The sequence below is a fragment of the Drosophila serrata genome, unplaced genomic scaffold (assembly GCF_035046125.1).
Source record: "Drosophila serrata isolate PLE 108 unplaced genomic scaffold, ASM3504612v1 contig_71, whole genome shotgun sequence".
Taxonomy (NCBI): domain Eukaryota; kingdom Metazoa; phylum Arthropoda; class Insecta; order Diptera; family Drosophilidae; genus Drosophila; species Drosophila serrata.
This window is the reverse complement of record NW_028256969.1, coordinates 392,463-397,563: the sequence shown is the minus strand read 5'-3', so window position 1 is coordinate 397,563 and position 5,101 is coordinate 392,463. Positions and strand designations below refer to the sequence as shown.

The 5,101-nt window shown below is 37.2% G+C and overlaps 1 long non-coding RNA gene across 1 annotated transcript; it reads left to right on the top strand.

The window, feature by feature from the left end:
• The first annotated feature begins 4,413 nt into the window (after positions 1 to 4,413).
• LOC147644889 (uncharacterized) lies at positions 4,414 to 5,101 on the top strand. The gene is made up of 2 exons (XR_015272963.1): positions 4,414 to 4,550; positions 4,613 to 5,101. It is a non-coding gene; the product is annotated as an uncharacterized LOC147644889 (long non-coding RNA).

Sequence of the window (5,101 nt, the reverse complement as noted above, 5' to 3'; positions counted from 1 at the left end):
TGGCCATTTCCCTGCTGCCTTTTCCGGTTATTAAAATTATCTGCAATGCCTGCAGGATGGAGGTAGAAAAATACAACAACAAAATTCAATTAAAAGTATACAAAAAAAGTAGGAATAAATTAATTTCACTCTCTTGCTCTGTTGCTCTTTCGGTGGATTTTCTAATTATGAGCTTTGGCCGGCTGCAGCAGCTGCGGAGGTTAAAAGTCGCCTTATTTTTATAGCAAATTCTGTTGTTTTTTTTTATTTTTATATTTTTTTCAATTAAACTTGACCATGTCAAAAGTGAAAAAAGACGAAGAAAAGTCCGCGACATTTTTTGATAGCTGCGCTTTCTCTGGTTCTTTCTCTCTTTCTCTTGTAATTTTCTTTATTTTTTAATTTTATTTTTCTGGATTTTTTTCCTGCTCTTGGCCACATGTTGCTGACACTTGCAGCAGTTGCTTGGCTCCTACACTTTTCCCCCTGCTCCTCGGGCTTTCGGAACTTTGATTTATGACACTCGCTCGAGAGAGAAATTCACAGCAACGCCCCTTTTGGCATTGTCACCTGCTTTCTTTAATTAAATTTCTCCTCAAGGTCTCAATGAACTGCGCTGCATTGATTTCTGTATTCCCCACTACCATCCGTGCAAATATCATATCGGAGAAGGTAAATAAGTGCTCCACGTAGCTCTGTTCCAATTACCCCGGCAACTATTTACTCAGCATTTAGTTGGCGGTGTCCTGGCCCCGTTTTCCCTCCTTCCATTACCACCTATTCCCCCTCTTCGGTTACGCAAAATGATATCTAAACATTTGGCGCAAAATTCGTGTAAACAAGGCGGCAATGTCAACAAAAATGGTTCACATCATATGGACAGGCAGAGGTGAGAGGTAATTGGGGTTTTTCGGTTGGGGAAACTTGTCAGTCAAAAAGAGAGTGGGGAAATGCTCACAGGATGGGGCGGAAATAAGAGTTTTAGAACAAAGCAGGGAAAGTTTAGGGAATATGGAGTATTTATACCAAACTGATTGTTTTTAGTGTAGTATTAATCTGGGTTACAAAATAATTAATTCAAATTTATTTAAAATATTTTGAATCAATACTTTTCGATATTTCTATATAAGAATTTTTTCTAAAATCTAAATTATAAAAACCCATAACTAAGTCAAAAATGCATTAATTTCGATTCGGAAAGCTGTTCTGTCTTAGTTTTTATTAGGTTATTAAATTTGTTTACTCAATTTGATATTTTAAATTTTTTCAAATTTTTCAAAAATTTTAATGATGTAACCCCTTAACAAAATTTCGGAAAAATTGGCAAATTTTTTATTTTCTTCGGAGATGTCTAGATCGATTCTGTTTTTGATGCTGATCAAGAATATATATGATTCATAGGGTCAGAAATGTTTTCTTCACTGAGTTAAAAGCTTCTGACTAAAATTTAAATACCCTGCAAGGGTATAAATATCAAAATAAAGCAATAAGAAATTAATAACCTAAAGTCTTCAATCAAATGTATTGACAGTTTGGATAATCAAAATTCAGAGCGACCCTCGCCTAGTATCCTTTGGCAACCTGGGGACACCGCAAATCCACAGCCGTCTGGCAACGCCCAAACATGTGTACCACCGTTATGTCAGCAACACCCATCTCCATATCCATATCCATATCCGTTCCCATTCCCATTCCCATTTCCATTCCATTTCCACATCCTCCTCCGTGGTCCATGGGTGGAAATGCTGTCACATTACGCGCCTGTTACCATATCTTTACAACTGAATCTGCAGATCGTCCTCCACGCACTTGTATGACAAAGCACAAAACTTAAAAACCTTATGCATGTGATTTGAGGGCGATGAGGATATGAGGCTATGAGGAGGTGGTTTCCGTTTACAGGGATCTCTGGGTGGTGGTGGTGGTGTTGTATATACTTTGTTTTTGGGGGAGGGGGCGGAGAAAAGGACACAAGTGTTAGCCTTTTTGTCTACGGGTTTTGGTGGCTGCCTCCGGGAAATCCTTCCTGCCTGCCCCCCCTGGCTTCCGTTCCGGTTTTTAGTTCCTCGATGATGCGCTGCTGCTGTAGCAACCCCAGCAATGATCTCTGGAAGTTATGGAGATATAGTGCTTGGGGTGGTGACTACAGAGGATGGGAGCAGAAAACAGCAACTTTTTGACTTTTTCAATTCGACTTTTCCGGCTCTCTATGGGTTACCCTAGGCGTAATAATGAAATAAACGTTCCGCTAAATGCCTACGTATTTTGCACTAGGGGGAAATGTCGATATACTCAGCGGGGGAGAGAGAAAGGAAGGAGGGAAGGACACTGCAAGTGGATCTCATTCAATTAATTCGATGGGATTTGGCTTTAGAGGATGAAGGATATATTTGGAAAATGAATCAGTTTAAGAGGGAGAACCACAAATGATAGTAAATGGGCTTAAATATTTAACAGGTTTATTATATTTGTATTATATTAAATTGATTACAATACTATCCTTATATCTAACCCAAAGGCATATATATTTTCCAAATTCCTTTCACTTGAAATCAACTTAAATTAAACCCAATGAATGAATGATATCCTTGTTGTACCTCATTTACCATTCAAAAGTTTTCAAAAAGATTTCTCAACGCAGCCAATCGAGTATTCATATGAACTGAAGATTTTCCGCTTTCCACACCTCTTCCCCCTCACACACCTTAAATGTTTGGTCACACCTGAGGACTTGGCCCAAGTGGTAGTGGTGGTGGTGGTGGTAAAATCCTCAGCTTTCCTCTGGTGGAGATTGACTGCTCCACATTAATCAGCGCATAAATTTAACGCATTATTATTTATGTTCCGCCCACTTGTGCACGCCCATTCCGCGATTGTTTCATTTTGCAAAATAGAAATTGTTTTACAAATGTCGCGCTTAGGGAAAGCATTTTCCCCTCTCGGCATCAAAAACCTCTGCAATTCGGAACAAAATAAATGGCGCTAAAATGATTCAATTACCCAAAAACGGAAAAAGCGAAAAGAAACGATTTTTTCTGTATGTTTTTTTTTGTATTCTTTTGGGAACAGGTGGCCAGGCCAGGCGACAAATTCTTGGGCTAAAAATTTTTAGACGTGTTTATTGGCTGGCTGCACACCTGTGAAGGTTGTGGGGGGAGGGAGGCAGGGTGTCGTTGGAAAATGTAATAAGCGAAAATAAGATTTTAATTGGCAACATTTATGGGTCGGGCTGAATGTTATTTTAATGTCCCAAAGTGGCACTTGAAATTATGTTTTCTGAGATTTGTTTATTTACATTTATTATAAATTTAAAACTTTGATTATTTTTGGGTTCTTGAGCTTATAATTTCTAAGTGATAAAAAGTGATTCCCATGCCTAAAAAGAATTTTAAAATAATTTTAAAATAAAAAGGGTTTCTGTGATACTTAATATAATAAAAGGTATATAATTTGTATTACCTTAAAATTTCAATAAGAGAAGAATTGATAATTAAGTTTTTTATGTATTAAAAAACTATTTTATAACTATGTTTTATTGGACCAAAATATTTCAACTGTTTCGTTTACAATTCCCTAGATCCTATTCTCTGTAAGCAAAATTCACCAATAACTTATAAAATTATTGGGTTGTTTTTTATATTCACTACAAACAATTTATCCAGAATAAATTACCTTTAATATATAACAATTTCATTTAAAAACATTTCTAAATTAGCTATGATATTTTCTGTGTTATTAATGCCAAAATCTTCCAAGTGTTTTGCTTTTCCTCTTGCTTGGTTTTGCTTCCTAATTGGAATCCTTATAGAATCATTAGTTGTTTCTATTTGATTACCGAACTCCAATAAGGTTTTCGATTTCTAGCTAGGATTGCTAGTCTCGCATCCTTATTTGCCTTGTTCCCTGTCGCCTTTATGTTGTTGAAGGACATCTAGGACTTTGAGTATCTGTGCTATGTGTGTGTTTGTGCTTTCGCTTTGGTTGCATCCACTGGCAGGCGAAGCTAATGCGCAATTTCCACTTAACCATCCCAAAACCCATTCCTCCACTTGATTCACGCTTCGTTAGATGCTCCCTGGACCCAAGAGGGGGAAAAGATGATACCATTGGGTTTAATGCACTTAATTTAATGTTGTGCTGTTGTCAGCGCAAGTAAATCAAAGTTGCGACTTTTATTTATGATTTCATTTATGCGTTTTACCATTAACTAAAGTGGTCTACAATAAGGCAGAGGGGTTGTAAAGGATTTGAACAGGGGGGAATTATATGAAAAACCCTTTTTTTGGAAGTCAAAGAACACAGTTTAAACAATGTGGAAGGAGTTGAGGATTTTTTTTTAAGTATGTTGCCTAAAAGTATTTAATTTAATATTACTTCATAGAAAAATATTGTAAAATATTTTTGAGAATGATAAAACATTTTAAAACCTCTTAAAATTTGTATGCAATCGTAACCTTTTGTTTATATAGAAATCTCTTTGTAAGTTGTCAGTTTTTCTCTGACAAAATTGTCTAAAAATCCCAAAATATAAAACTCGGCGAGGCTTCATATTTTTTGTTTGTTTGTCCAATGTAAGTCATCAGAACAATACCAAAATAAAATGTTATAATTAGCCACTTCCGAATCCATTTAGGTAAGAGCAATCAACACTGGCCAAATAAAGGGAACATATCGAGTTCCGTCGAGAAGTTATAACATATACTATGTGTTTGTGATTCATCAAGTACTTCATTATCCTTCTAAAGACTCCCCAGAATCTATTGGAGGTCATGGGCATGCCATTAAGCCGGGTTCTATCTTGTCGAAGGCGTGGACACTTGTGTATGCCAAGATATCATTGTAGGTCAGGTTTTCGCCTTACTTCCGGTTCCTGTTGCGGATCATGTGGTTCATGCTCGAGTGGCTGTGCACCATGCTGGTCTTCCTGCTGTGGACTGTACCCAGAGCAATGCTGCGGCCCTTGGTGCGAGTCTAACCTGGATCCTGCCTGGTTCTCCTGGCTGGCACCGAATCTAAACAGAGCCTGTTGCTGCGCAGGAGTCCGATGCTGTTGAAGGATATATGAAATTTAAATAGAAATAAAGTGGATTTAAAAGGATAATGATGTTTTATCAGAAAGAAA